Source organism: Quercus lobata, chromosome 3 (genome assembly GCF_001633185.2).
Source record: "Quercus lobata isolate SW786 chromosome 3, ValleyOak3.0 Primary Assembly, whole genome shotgun sequence".
Taxonomy (NCBI): Eukaryota; Viridiplantae; Streptophyta; class Magnoliopsida; order Fagales; family Fagaceae; genus Quercus; species Quercus lobata.
The window spans coordinates 34,473,088-34,490,178 of NC_044906.1; positions in this window are offsets into that span (position 1 = coordinate 34,473,088).

The window sequence follows — 17,091 nt, forward strand, 5'->3', positions numbered from 1 at the left end:
TGTTAACCATGTAAACTTGATCATGCGATATCTTTCGATCCGATGGTCCAATTTGAAAACCAGAAACACCATAATGGCCGTTAGAATCTCAAGATCATTTTTATGATATGCAATGAATGAATTAATGCATGTAATGCAAATACAAGTTGATGAATGTAATGTAAGAACCAATTGATGCATGTAATGCAATCATGATTTTTGAGGTACATGGATGGTCATTCAAGTCATTCTCCTTAATTAAATCATAGGTGCAAAATTGAGTGTCTACAGCAAGCACACAAAGCAGGAAAGTAAATGCCTACATCCCTAAAGCATGACCCAAAATATAGGTGCAGGAAATTAAACAAGGGTCGTCAGACTCTAGAGATGAGAACAAATGGTACAAGGCATGATATACCTAATACAAACCATCTAAGGGAGAAAGGTAGGAGGAAGGAGGGGGTTTAAAAGAGTACATAACCGAAGGGAAACTCCTAAACCTACTGACCATAGCCGCTTGTCTCATATCCGCGTGCTCACATCCTCGCCCCTTTTGCTTGTGCCCGAGAGACCTGTAATGAGTTTGTCTCTTGCTTATTTCTAATAGCTTATTTGTATAGTATGTATCAAAAAATATAACTTTTAGTAAGTTTTATGTCAAAGTATAACAAAAAAATTAAAAGTCAACTTATTTGAAAAAAAAAAAAAATGGAAATACTCTTACACCCCTGAGCTCTAGGCTAGTGACTATTACTCCTTCTAAACTTTTATTTTAGCTAATTTACTCCCGAAACTTACATATGTGCCAAATTGATACATTAGATATTTTGTTGTTAATAAACTAACAAACTACTCATGTGATACACGTGTAACATAAAAATTACCAAAATCAAATGTCTGAAAGTGAAACCCATGGAAAGAAGAGAGAGAAACTAGGTTCAATTTAGTGTGTGAGAGAGAGACAGAGAGACAGAGAGTATGGGAAGGGAGAGAGGAAATTCTTGGGGGGTTTGGCAATGAAAATGTTTTTGGGAATAGTCGTATACTTGAGACTTTGGACCATTAACTGTTCTTTTTCTTCCTATGACACCAAACTCCTATGGTATTTTGCTTCCTTCTACATTTTCTCTTCGTTTTTCTTTAGGGTTCTGACTTGGTCTGTAAACTTTATTTTCCGTTTTATCTTCTTTTCAAAATCTTAATATGTAATTAAACAAGTGACTTTTCTTTTTATACTTTAGAATCTTTTAGAAGACAGTTAGATCTAGCAAACAGGAAAACAATGAATGAATTTGCAGAGCAGAGGCTTAAATATGATATGGAGGTAGAGAGGTCTACAAACACACACACACACGCACGCACACACTCTCTCTCTCTCTCTCTGAACTACACCTAGTTTCTCTCTCATCTGTCTATGAGTTTCACCTTCAGTAGTTTGATTTTGGTAATTTTTATGTTACACATGTGTCTCACACGAGAAGTCTATTAGTTTATTAATAGCAAACTAACTAATGTACTAATTTGGCATAAAAATAAAAAATTTAATAAATAAATTGGTTAAAATAAAAGTCCAACTGGTGTAGTAATCATTACACTAAAATTAAAGAGGTGTTAGAACATTTTTTCAAAAAAAAGAAAACTAAAAGTTAAACTATTTGAAAATAAATAATTAAAAATAAAAATAAAAACAACAACAACTTAAACAAATATAAAAAACAAAAAACAAAAAGCTGTAACCAAGCGACACCGTGTTGAAAAATCCTTGCAGGATCCTGTAAAAACATTGAACAAACCAAGCTATACGTAATAGCTTGACATTCATTGTACATTTATTGCGAACCAGTGAAGTCGCAATATATCTTTTGCTTTTTAGTCTTTCTCCAGTGAATTATTTTATTGATTGCAGGATTCTCCTGAATGGGTGGTCTATCTACATCATATATGCCGAGAGACAAACTCGGTAGCAGATGGTCCTTTTTTTCTCTCCCTGCACACACGCCGTCATTGTACATTTATCGTGAATCATTGAAGTCGCAATAGAGCTGAAAATGAAACTGAAAATAACAGTTTAATAGAATTGGTTAAAAAAAGATAAGAATTTTAAATTTATCAATAGAGACAAAAGAAATAGAAAATGATATATTACTGAGTTATTAAAAAATGAAAAAATTGATAGACATATAAAAAATATTATTTATTATAAATGTAAAGAATATAAGCATACTAAAAAATTATGTGACAAATATAATAAAATTATTAAACAAATAAATAAATTAAAATTTGAAAAAGACATAATAAATAAATTAATGAAAATATTTAATGTTAAGAAAAAAAGATGGAGGTAGAGAGGTTTACAAACACTCTCTCTCTCTTTCTCTCTCTGAGCTGCACCTAGTTTCTCTCTCATTGAGTTTTACCGTCAGTAGTTTGATTTTGATAATTTTTATGTTACACATGTCTCACACGAGAAGTCTATTAGTTTATTAACAGCAAACTAACTAATGTACTAATTTGGCATAAAAGTAAATGGTTTAGTGAGAAATGCTAATGAGTGTTTTAAGGTATTAGTTAAGAATTCAGTTAAAGAAAGTTTTTATAAAAAAAAAATTAATATTTTGATAATTTTTTTTATTCCTTATAAAAATGATGTTAAAATTTTTTTAAAATAAATTGTTAATAAGTGTTTTTAACTGGGCTGTATACCGTCATTGTACATTTATTACGAACCAGTGAAGTCGCAGGACCCTGTCAAAAACCAAGCTACACGTAACAGGTTGACTACACGTAACAGCTTGACATTCATTGTACATCTATTGTGAACCAGTGAAGTCTCATAACATTGAACAAACCAAGCTACACGTAACAGCTTGACTACACGTAACAGCTTGACATTTATTGTACATTTGTTGTGATGCTTTTTATATACTGCGAGACAAACTTTGTAGCAGGCGGTCCTTTTTCTTTATCGCCCACCACACACACACGCCGTCGGTATATGGAAACAAAATTATTTCAACCAATAACAATATATATATGGAAACAAAATTTCAACAAGCACCATAAAAACACACCGATACAAAACCATCAAAACTTACATGAAAAGCTTTCAGGAAAAACCAAGGGCAGCTCCAAAAAATTCACTATGAAAATAAAGATTGCAATAAATTGGAAATATAACAAATAATCTCAATAAGTATACAATCTTACTACAAAACAAGTAGTAAAATCTTCCTTTCTAACACTTCAAGTCTCTATGATCTCAGCACTAAAAAATCCTCCAAGAGAACACCACCTATTTATCTTCCTTATGTATAGCTGAAGCCTTAAGTAAAGAAATAAAGTTTTTTTTTTTAAAAAAAAAAACTCTTTTTTTTTTTTTCTTTTTCATTCTCACATGGGTCCGTTTAGTTGGAATGTTGGGAAAGTGAAATGATAGAAAATGGTGGGAAGATAGAAAGATTTTAATTTCTCTCTTTTTTGTTTGGTTAGGAGTGGAAAAGCGAAGGGATGGAAAAAAAAAAGTTTGAATAAATTTACACATATATCCTTGTTAAACAATAATACCCAATTAAAAAAAAAAAAAAGTGATAAATAACCCCAAAAAAACAAAAAGCCAATCACCCAACTTTATTAAAAAAATAAAAATCATGTCCCAAAAATAAAGAAAAAGCAACTGGACGAAGCCCATGTGCACTTACACATGGGCATTTTTGTCAATCAAGAAAAAATACATCCCCACCTTGTTTTCTCCCCATTTTGGGGAGAAAACATTTTGGTGGGCTCAGGGACAAAACACTCCGGTCCCCACCTATTTGTTTCCCTCCCCTCCCTCAAACCAATCACCTACCAAAAATGTTCTTTTTTTTTTTTTTTTTTTATTCTCCCTAAAATCCACCCAACCAAACACACCCTTACTGTGTTTCTCTCTATCTCTTTTAAATTGCACCTTTCACAGAAGCTCTCTAAGTATGTATCTATGTCTCAACTCACATCACCAAATGGCCAAATGGCCTTCTTTGCTTCAACTTTTTCTTCCTCTCCAAGGCATTTCCCACACGCACAAGGTCATGTCCCATAAATGAAATGGTGACTTTTCATAAGCTTGCAAGACAAGTTTTCTCTCATGTTTTTCCCCTAATGAAACAAGCTAGAATTTAGTTCTCTCTCCACTTTTCTTTTCTTTATTTTCTATCCTCCCAGTTGTAACCCCACTAAATAGGGATAAAGCTTTGACAAGGTGTGGGCTAGACCTCACTAGGTGTCATGAACCCGAAAATTCTCCCATGCATGATTATCAATCCTTTTATGTCATAATACATAACTCTCAATACATAGATGGTGGACCAAATAAATAAAATAAAAATCTCTCAAAAGTTAGGTCCAAGTTTCACCTCAATATTACCCATTAGTTTTAAGTTGAACACGGAGATTTCAATTTGAACTCTTAGGTAGCATTTGGTTCTCTTGATGCTACATTACATTGTAATGTTACATTATTGTAATCTTTGATTAATAGAATCACATTACAACAATATAAGATTAAGCCATTTGGTTCATTAATTACATTCCCATCATAATCCAAGATTGTAACATTCCTATACTTTTTTCCTTTTCTATGAGAAGATAACATTCCTATATGTACATTTTTAGAGCCCTTAAACCACAAGTTGATTAACCTGGTTATTTAGCCAAGTAATTATTTAGATAAATTATTCAAGTCTAGGTTAACACAAGTAAATCATATTAAGTAAATAATGCAGGAAATAAAAAACACAACGATATGATAACCTAGGAAAACCAAATCAGTAAAAACCTGGAGAGGATTTAACCTAACTATCCTCAAGGTAAAACAGATCCACTATAAAAGAATTGAAGATTTACAATAGCGACTTAGAATTCTAACATCCTATTACTACCTCGAGTAGAAAACTTACTACCATGACCATATGACAACTTCGAGTCTACAGACTATTTCTTTCTTAGATTCACAGCAACCACAAGCACTCCCACTTGTGTTTTCTTTAGACTCTTTATGCAGCAACTGAAGCGATCACCAAGCTCTCGACATCAATCTTGATCTTGATAACCCTAAGTATGTATGAAGGCAAACACCTCTAGATCTCAAAAAGAGATTCATACACACAACATATCAACAACCTTTAAAACATGGCTAGGGTTTTTCTTTTATACTAGAAGCAAAACATAAAACCCTACACGTCATATGGGCTTAGGCTTGAGTTGGAAAATTCTGTAGAAAAACAATCTGCACGAACTTCGATTGATCGAGTCTAATTTTCGATCGATCGAACTTTGCAGATTTACATATTAAATCCTGCAGTACACTTGATTCCAACTTTACACATAAATACACTTTGAGTAGCCTAAATCTAGACTTAATGTTTTGATCATGGTTTGCCAATATATATAATAAATTTCTAATACATTAGTTCCTAATTCTTTAGAACCTAACAAACTTCCTCTTTGGCAATCTGTGACAAAACACATACCAAAACAAAAATGCTCAAAGTTACAAAACAACCCATTACAATAAAATGCCCAATAAACAATTCAACCTAACTACTATCTATTAATTGCTAGTATAGACAGCAACACGACTGAATCAATCTGCATATTCTTGAAACACTCAACAAACACATAAAGGCATGTGTGAAAAATACAAGTAAAACAAAATAACTTCTTGATTTCACAAAAACATAAAACAAAAGACATATATCATGAATAACCTTATAATATAAATCAATAGCCAATGTAGCACATGTGAAACAAGAAACAGAAATAAAAAAAATTAATAAAAATAAAAAATAATGTCTCCCCCTGACATATACAACCCATAAGAAAATAAATACATCACAAGCCAAAAACATATAGAAAAAGCTCCTAGATACAATCTAAAGCTCCAAAAACGTCAAAACTCCCCCTATTTCCATAAGTATGTACTCCCCCTTTTTGTGACAAATTGCCAAAGGGAAACCAAGACTCATCATCAAAAGGAGGTGTGAAGAATGCCTAGAACTCTCCAAATCAGCACACAAAGCTTGAAGCTCTGTAAGCACATCCACCAAAATCTGTCCCTGAGCCGCCTGAACAATCATGACAGTCTCCAGCATAATCCGCAAAGAAGCATAGCTGGAAGAAGAAGTCAGTGGAGGATCAACAGCGGCTATGGGATCAACATACTCCTCAACTGTAGGGTTGCCAAAAGTAGGAGGCTGAGATGCAGCACTTGTAGACTTGACTCGAGGGAATTTAGAGCTAGCTTTCAACTGAGCAGCTCTTTGCCTAAGAAATGTGGCATCTATAGGAGTAATAATATGAACAGGCTCGAATGTAGGAAAATCCTCTAAACCTATATGTAAAAAAATCCTATGAATAAAAAAAGGAAAGAAAAAACCATGTGATTTAGAACTACTCCTATGAACCTCAACCAAAGAACGAATGAAGAGGGTAGAAAAACTCATAGGAGCATCAGTCACAAGGGCATACAAAAATGCTCATCTCTCAATAGGAATGGTGTGCAAGTGAGAGAAAGGCCAAAGAGAATGACAAGCAATCTGGAAAAATAGATAGTTAAGCTCAGTAAGCTCATGAGTAGTGATACGAGGATCGGAACCCCATCAAATGGAAGTACCGGTGATGTGAGACATGATCTCATCAAGGGGAGGGTCCTCATCATAAGGATAGATAGGCTGTTGCACCAAAGGTACACCAAGAGCAGAGGCCACTACCTGAGGAGTAATGACATACTCTTCTCCCCTTATTCAACTCTTCACAAACTGAATGTTGGATGAAGTGGAGTGGACAAAGAGGTTCGAGTAGAACTCTCTAATCAAAACAGCCGGAAGGGGATGAGAAATGTCCAAAAGAGGTAACCAACCCTGACTCTCAAAGTTCCTATGTATCTCAAGATCTAACTCATCAAGGATCACTTTACGCTCAGCCCACACCGATCTAAAGATATAAAGTTTCTCATAATTCTCTTGGTGTTTCTCGGTTCTAAACCTATCACTCTCAAAGGCAGAAATAAAGGAAGAGGCGGTTTTCTTGTTGGCTCTAGTTTTCTTAACCATGATGCTAAAAGGTTAAAAGAAAAACAAAAACAGAGACCAAGGAAAGAAAACGAAGAAAACCAAGGGCAGACTACATCAGAAAGAGTTAGAGCACAAAAATATAGAAAAGAACAATCTATATGATGTATGAACAAAATGAACAGATGATGCATGCACTAATGCATTGAGAACAATTCAATTACACTTTAGAAACCACCAATTGACTTGAACATAGAGTTTTAGTACAAAAACCCCAAATTTGAAAATACACAATTTCAAAAATCCAACCAAATTGACCAATTACTCATTATACTAGTTAGATAATAATATATAATGATATAATTAATCAATTACACAAGTTAATTTTACCAAATTAAGCCCAATTAAACAAAATCCCCAAAGTCATGTAGTTTCAAGCCCTAGAATTTCAAAATTTTCCCAAATCACAAATTTAATCAAATTAAAGCATGAGAATCATGCTTACAACATCTAAGAACAAAAACCCAGTGATTAAATTTGAACAAAACCAATTGAAACATCAAAAACCCCGAATTCCTCTAGGTCTAAAAATTACACCTAAAATGCATGAAAAATGCATGAACTATGTGAATAAAATGAAAAATGAGGGGTAAAAAGGACATACCAACACTTGAAGACAAAAATCTTTGAGAAAAATTAGGAAGAAAACGACAAAAATTGGTTTGAGATGGATATGTCAAAGAGAGAGAGCAAAAAGCTTTTTGAAAAGCTGAATAAAGTGAAGAACATGTGAGAGAAAAAGCTTTTTTAAAAAACCTTCAAACCTAATTTCAATGGATCAAAAATTAGGTTCGATTGATCGAAAATCTATTTAGATCAATCTAGCACCAATCGAGCACCGATTGGGCCAGGCAGATTGTAACCAAAATATTTATCGAATTTTCGATCGGTAAAGCAACAGATTCGATTGATTGAAAATCCACAAAAATCAATTTTTTAAAAAACAAAGAATTTTAATGCAGAAATTCCTCAAAACACATTATTTTATGAATGAAATGCATGAGTATGAGATGAAAATTTTTTCAAAAATTCTTGAATTCAATCTAAATCTTCCAAAAACAAGACTTTCAATCAACTTGTCCTCAAAGCTCAAATATTAAAACATATTTTGCATCAAAATCAAGGAGATTTTAATCTTGAATGGCCACAATAAGCTCACACACAATATAATGTACTAAGTTTAACAAAGAATAACTTATTTAGTTTGTGCAACTTGTAAAAGCATGAGATATATGTGAGGAGATAAGTAGATAGTAATCAATCACAATTTCTACAAAATTCGTCACATAAGTTTGAAAATGATTATCATCTAAACAATCACATCATATAACTTTCATATCTCTTAGAAAACAAGCTTACAATCATGTAAATTTCTTGATTTGCCTAAAAATGTACACACCAATTTTATTTAATTTTAAATTTATTATAACCCAATAATGTACACACGAATTTTATTATTTAAACCGATGCTACACCTTATGTTCTTTTTGTGCATGTGCTACACTTTCTCGAGCACAAAATCATATGATATGCACTAAGGTGTTCATGATTGACTAGTAAATAGTGGTGAGATGATTATTTATGCATTTCTCTTATGATTTTTTAGTCCTTACAATCAAAAGTATGTGACTTCAAGATCAAGATCATGTGATAAAAAACTATAAACAACTCCCACACAACATGCACTACAAAGCTAAAACTAGCAAGATGCAATAAAATAAGCTCATCCAAGCTAAATAAGATACATACACATGTTATGTAAAGATAATATGGCCAAACTTGATTTCAAATCCAAGAAAAAATAATGCAAAACACATTTTTCTTTCCTTTTCCTCTTTTTTTTTTTTTTTTTTTTTGAAAAAATAACAAAAACAACCTAGCATGAAATGCATGAATGTTATGCAATGCAAATCCTAAAAACAAAGAAAACAAAAACAACAAAGAAGAAAGGTCACAAAGAATAGAGAGATGAAGCTCAAGGACCATGTTAGAAAGACTCAAGTAGATTGAGCCTTTTGCATCCAAAACTTTTTAGATACAACTCTTACATTGGAGTTATTATTCATATTAGAATGATGAGCAACTCCAAGATTGGAATAAAGGTTTAAAACCTTTACCAACTCACCAATAAGCACCATGGGATCTTGTGCTTGAGGCATAGGTACTTTTGGCTTATTTGCTCTCTTAGTAGCTTGCAACTTGAAATAAATTGGACGAATGTGTCTAGACTTTCTACAAAAATGACAAACCCACACACGTCTATCATGCAACTTGTCCTTAGGAGAGTTAGAAGTCTTAGGTTTAGATTCTTTGAGATCAACCCCAATTTTCCTAGGAGGTGTAACTTCTGCTGGTTTGACAATCTCACTCACAGGAGCCTCAGAAGAAGAAACAAAGTTTATGGAATGATTCTTAGGCATAGAGATGCTATCTTCAAAACCTAGACCAGTTTTGTCTAAGGGAGACTTCTGAATACTCAACATGTATTCAAGTTTAGAACTAACACACCTATTTGTTTGTTCTCTAGCAGCAGATAGTTCAAGTTCCAAATTCTTAACTTTATCAACCAACAACATGTTCTCAATCTTCAACTTATCAAGCAATTCATTAACATCAAATAATTTCAAGAGAAAATTTTTCTTATCAAGTTCAAGAGAAGCAATTTTCAGTAAACCTAAATTAACATTCATAACATTCTTTGCAACAACCTTTCAAAGCTTATTATAGGCTTCTTGCAAATCAGCATTCTTAGAGAGTTCTTTATCAGAAGGGTTCTCATCAACCACAACACTTTCATCAACTACAGCAGTAGCTATGAAAGTAATGAAGTTTCAATCCTCATCACTACCGGACTCATGATCAGAAACTTCATCATCACTAAGGATTATAGTCATAGCTTTACCCTTTCATCTCAAAAATGTAGGACATTCTGATTTCATGTGATCATACCCTTGACAACCAAAACATTGTTGACCCATAGAATTATTAGAGGTTTGACCTATTTTCTCTTTATATTTTTCAGTATTGTTCACTTTAGTGGGATCATTCCTTCTAAAATTTATAGGTTCAACATTGTTTTTACCTCTTGCCCTTCTGTTGCTGTTCTTAAGAAAATTTCTAAAGTTCTTGGTAAAATATGCAATCTTTGTAGCAGAGAGTTCATCATCAAATCTATTTCCATCAACATCATCAATTGACTTAAGAGCCATTGATTTGGATTTGTTTGTCTTGGGTAGATCTAACTCATAAGACTAGAGAGATCTTACAAGTTCATCAATAGGGATGGAGTCCACATCCCTACTTTCAGTAATAGCAGTCACTTTGGGTCTAAAGTGCTTAGTCAAGGATCTAAGTATCTTTCTAACAATCTTAGGTTGATCATAGATTTCACCCAAATTATAAGCAGAGTTAACAATATCATTCAGTTTGGCATAGAATTCATCAAAATGTTCATCATCTGACATTCTAATACTTTCAAATCTAGTAGTTAACTGCTACAGTTTGTTAATCTAAACTGTATTTGTGCCTTCATACACAGTTTGGAAAATATTCCATGCAATATGAGCAACCTCAACATTAGAGATTCTCTTGAATTTCTCCATAGAAACAGCATTAAAAATAGCATTCATGACTTTGCTAGTAAAAGCGACTACTTCTTTCTGAGAAGTTTGCCACTCACTTACAGGAGTAGTTGGCTTCTCTCAACCGTATTCAATGGAATTCCAAACTCATCAATAGATTTCAAGAATGTTTTCATCCTTATTTTCCAGTAGACATAGTTGTTCCCATCAAAATGAGGTGGGATCAAAAGAGAGTGACCGTGTTCCATGACAGCAGGGGTTAAGGATCAACTTTTAGATCAAAAAATCTAAATGCTAGAGCTAACTTGCTCTGATACTACTTATACATTTTTAGACCCCTTAAACCACAAGTTGATTAACCAAGTTATTTAGTTAAGTGATTATTTAGATTAATTATTCAAGTCTAAATTAACACAAGTAAATCATATCAAGTAAAGAATGCAGAAAATAAAGAATAAACGGTATGATAACTCAAGAAAACTAAACTGGTAAAAAACTTAGGAAAGAATTAACCTAGCTATCCTCAAGGTAAAATATATCAACTATGAAAGAATTGAAGTTTTACAATAGCAACTTAGACCACTAACATCCTATTGCTACCTCAAGTAAAAAACTTATTACCACGACCACGTGACAGCTCTAAATCCACGTACTACTTCTTTCTTGGATTCACAACAACCACAAGCACTCCCACTTGTATTTTCTTTAAGCTCTTTATGCAGCAACTGAAGCAATCACCAAGCTCTCGACATCAATCTTGATCTTGATGACCCTAAGTATGTATGAAGACAAACACCTCTAGATCTCACAAGAGATTCATACACATAGCATATCAACAACCTTTAAAACATGGCTAGTGTTTTTCTTTTTATACTAGAAGCAAAACATAAAACCCTACATGTTATATGGGCTTGAGCTTGGGCTTGGGCTTGAGTTGGAAAATTCTATAGAAAAACAATTTACATGAGCTTCAATCGATCAAGTTTTGCAGATTTACACATTAAATCCTATAGTACACTCGATTCCAACTTTACACATAAACACACTTTAAGCAGCCTAAATCTTGACTAAATGTTTTAATCATGGTTTGCCAACATATACATAATGAAGTTCTAATATATTAGTTCCTAATTCCTTAGAACCGAACACAATACTTGATTCATAAACATTTTTAGTAGAAATTAAAATTATTATAATAACAAATTGATTAAAAATGGCCTCAATGCCAAAAAAAGCAAAAATTACCCTTGGAAGACCCAAAATGACCAAATTACCTCTGAAACCTCAAAAATACACTTGACCCTTCCAGAATGACCAAAATATCCATGAAACCTCAAAAATTACCAAAAATGCCCTATATCCATAAAAAATTACCAAAATAACTTTAAAACCTCAAAATGACCATAAATACACACGAACCCTCTAAAATAACCAAAATACTTCGAAAACCTCTAAAATAACCAAAATACCCCCAAAATCTCTAAAATGACCAAAAAAACCCCTAAAAATATATAAAATGATCAAAATACTGCTAAACCTCTAAAATGACCTCAATACTTGAAAGCTACAAAATGATCAAATATCCTAAATATCTAAAATGTCCAAAATACTCTTTTACCTCTAAAATGGCCAAAAAATATCATAAAACCTCTAAAATGACTAAAATATCTCTAAAACCTCTAAGATGGCCAAAAATACCCTAAAACCATCGATTTTTTTGGTTATCTTAGAGGTATTGTGGGTAATTCTGTCATTTTGGCAATTTTGGGGTATTTTGGACATTTTAGAGGTTTCAATGTATTTTTGCTCATTCTAGAGGATTTGAGAGCATTTTGGTTATTTTAGATATTTTAGGGGTATTTTAATTTTTTTAGAGGTTTTGAGATATTTTTGTCATTTTAGAGGTTTCATGGTACTTTTTAACCATTCTAGTGGTTTCAAGGGTATTTTAGTAATTTTATTGGTCTTAGGGTATTTTGGTCATTTTATAGGGTTTGCAAGTATTTTAATCATTATAGTGGTCTTAGGTGTATTTTGGTAAATTTAGTGGTTTCAGGAGTATTTTGGTTATTTTAGAAGTTTCGGGGTATTTTTCGTCATATTAGAGGTTTCAAGGTATTTTTACTCATTTTTTAAGTTTCAGGAGGTATTTTAGTCATTTTAGAGGTTTCAAGGGTATGAAGTTTGTTAGTTTTTTTAGATCCCTGTAAACTCAAATTTTTTAACCTAATTAATTAACTAAGTTGATACTTAGGTTTGTTATTTAGATCTAAGTTAAACACATACAATCATATCACTTAATGTGGAAAAGTAAAAAAAATAAGTGATATGTTGACCTAGGAAAACCAATGAAACCGTCTAGTTTCAAGGTAAAAAATTTGGAGAGGATTTAACCTAAACTATCCTCAAGGCAACAAATTCACTATGATAGAATGGAAGTTTTACAATAGATTTTTCTCTAAATTTAAAACTACCTCTTGTAGTACTTACTCACATGACCACACGTAGCTCCAAATCTACGGACTCTTCTATCTGAATTTGTTGAACATAAACACCCACATTTGTGACTCTGAGATCCCACTCAAAACTTTAAATCATTAGCTATGTATGATCTTGTTGTAGCAACTTTAGATCTACCGGTTCTAATAATGTGTAGATGGAATTCTAATAGTGTCTTTGAAAGGAGAAGGCACAAAATCTTTTAGATCTCAAAAGAGTACCTTCAAAGTCTCTTCAAAATTTCCTTTAAATATTAGGAGAATTAGATCTGAAACCCTAATCACTTAATGGGCTTAATGAGCTGTTAGGCCGAAATTAAATTCTGCAGATCCGTGTCTCGATCGGTCGAGCCTTCTTATTGATCAGTTGAACGTAGCATGTTTTGAAATCTTGAACCTGTAACTTCCTTTTTCTTGTATTCTGACTTGCAACACCTTGAGCATTGTCTAATTATACCTACAGACTTAGGAATCTATATCCAGACAAGTTTGTGTTCACGATTTGCTAATTGTTCTAAACTTTTAGAACCTAACAAAGTTTTCAGGTTGTTTTGGTAATTTTTGAGGGTTTAGGGGTATTTTGGTTATTTAAGTGGTTTTAGGAGTATTTTGATCATTTTAAAGGTTTCAGGAGATTTTTGGTCATTTTAGAGGTTTCAATATATTTTTACTTATTTTAGAGGTTTCAGAGAGATTTTGGTCATTTAGAGGTTTTGAGGGTATTTTAGTCAGTTTAGAGGTTTTTGAGTATTTTTTATCATTTTAGAGATTTTTGGGTATTTAGGTCGCTTTAGAGGTTTTGGGGTGCATTTTGGTTATTTTTGAGGTTTTTGGGGTATTTGTCATTTTAGAAATTTTGGGGTCTTTTAGAGGTTTCTTGATATTTTAGTCATTCTCATGAATAAAATAAAATTTATTGGTATAAGTAATTTTGTCAATTGTATAAATTATTATATCCCCCACTATTAAGTAATGTAAGATTACCGTCATTTAATTAATAAGATAATAAGATTAAGGTGATGTGATATTTTTTATAATCTTAAATTACCATAATCTTAAAAAAAAAAAAAATCAAATGATACATTACGATAATGTGCATCACAAAAAGATCACATTACAACGAACCAAACATCCTCATATTCTTCATTGAGTTACAAAACTCTTTACATTATGAAGGTTGTAAACAAGTTAGGCTTTGCCAAGTAGTGCATGTTTTAAGCTTTACTTGATCTCAAGATAAGTTTAAAATAATGTATGAGTTTGAGCTCGATCATGAGAAAGCCAAAATGTTTGAGCTTGGCTTGATTAATTAGTCAAGCCAAGCTTGAGCTTAATATCAAGCTCAAACTCTAGCTCAAGTCAAGTTTTTAAGCTTGAGTTCTAACAAAATTACCTTATCCAGTTATCAAGTGCTTAATTCTCCAAAAATCAAGTAAAAAAATAGCATACTCATTTTATCTTACTTCTAGTCCCACCAATGATTAACCATTATTCAAATTACAACTTTACATAATTAAATCTATTTATTCATCCTTTCTTGTTTATAGGATATAGTTTCACCAATTGTTCAAAATACAATTTTTATATACACACTAGATGGTGAAAAACTAGAAAAAGACTTGTTCGTAACTATTATGAACGGAAAATAAATAATATGTTTCATAACTTTACATTAGATGTTTGATGGGGAATGGCCATACATGACCCACTTAATTTTTTCTTTTTTCTTTTTAAGTGTAATTAAAATATAAAGTGGTGATTGATTAGTTTAAAGGGAATGAAAATATTAAGGTAATTAATGGGTAGTAGTCTCATGTGGACCATATCATTACTAAGATATGTACAATGATTTTATTTAGTAAATATATAACAAGTCTATAAATGAATCTATACTCAACTTGGTTTTTATCTGACAGAGCGTGAATGGTTTATGAACGCGCGGTTTAGTTCCTTTATAGCATAGCTTTATTTTATTTATTTTTTACTTTCCTGAGAATAACTTCAACTAATTAAGTATCTATTTGGCAAAGATTATTTTTGCCAACTTATTTTACTATTCAACTTATTTTTACTATTATTTATGGATCTCACTATACTTTTTGGTAATATTCATAGGTCCCACAGTACTATTTTAGTTAACTTTTACTTTTATTTACAATACTTTCAGTAAAAAGTTTTTAGTTTCAACAAATTTAGCGAATCTCAAACGGACTCTAAATACACTACTGGAGAATTATAATTTTTTGAAAACGTCAGGTCTCCGTTTGTAATCTGTGCTTGGATGATCATGTCATGGCCTCCGGTTAATCTCTCTCTCCTTTGATTTATTTCTGCGTTTTTGTCCTTTGATTTGCTCTCAATGCATCACCGTCTTTGATTTGCTCTCTATGCATCCCTGTGCCCTTTGATTAATTTGCTCTATGCATCAGTGTCAATAACCACAACATTTTCTCTTGAACTTTGCTTTTTAAAAGGGGCAGACAATCCAATGCCTCGCTATCAAGTGTCGACCACTCTTCTCTCCATGGCGCTTAGCTTTTGTTTTGTGTCTTTGGTTTTTTTTTTTTTTTTTTAAATTAATTTTATGGAGAATGGTCGATGGATCCGACACTTTGAGGCTCTTAATAAATTGTTAATGGCGGACAAATCAATGTCCAACTCTGTTCAACATTTTTTTTTTCTTTTTTTAATTTTTTATTGGGTTTTATAAAAAAAAAAAAAAGGTTTATTAGGTAGTCAAATAAGCTTCGACACAACTTAAGATAATTTAGACATGAGTTTGCATAAATAAAAAAAAATATATATATATATATATATATAGAATATTGAGCTCTAACAAAAATGTTAATTATTCTCATTTAAAATATATAATGTTTATTGGGTTTTACAACAAACAAAAAAATGTTAAACATAAAAAATTCAATATCTATTTATGGGGTAATTATTGAGTACTCTGGAGTACCATAAATGCATATACCCTCCTCTCACATAACTGTGAGTCCTATTAATTAAATTTATAGTAGGATCTACAATTCATGTAAGAAGAGAGAATACGCATTTATGATACTCCCAGACTATTCAATAATTTTCCCTATTTATGTTTGTTTAGAATTTAATATTTCTACCACCACACACCATTGGTACGATAGTCGCTTCACAAGTACTTGTGGAGTATGGGAGGTAAGGATCAAGGTTTAAGTCTTCAGGAGGGAGTTTCACACACATATACACTTAGATTAGGTTAGAGTAGAATTTCTATCTTGTAAAAAAAATAATAATAATAATATTTCTTATTTCTCTTATGAAAGTTATGATATTAAAAATACTATTGCAAGATAGATCTTAGTATTTATTTGGACTATTTTAGTAAAATTTTCAATTTTTACTAATATTTTAAATAATTATTAAATTATTTATAATGTCATCACGATTCAATCTCAATCTGAACCTGTCTATTGTCCAATTCTTTGAATGATTGAGATTTCAAAACCACAATAGTAATAACTCTAGTCCTACCTAATAGGGTGCAAAACATGCGAATGACTTTAATATCAATCATTATTTCAGATTAGCTCGATTAATTCTAAAACTACATACTATTTCACAATTTTTTATCACAACTTTGATGTAGTAGCGAGTGATTGTTTATCACTTACACATGGACTCATTATTTTTTTTCTGTCACTTACACTCGGTCACATATCATAACTGTAAAAAAAGAATTGTGAAATAAGTTGTGATGCTAGATTATCTCGAGTAGCTAATCAATCTTGAACTGCCACGTCCAGTTTGTGGGTTTGCAATATTTTTTTGTATCAGATTGACTGGAAGGAAGATGACATCGGTAAACACACGCAAAAGAATAGACTGAGTCACTGAGACATTGTATTCAGCCAAGATCTTTTTAAATAAAAATGACTCAGTCAT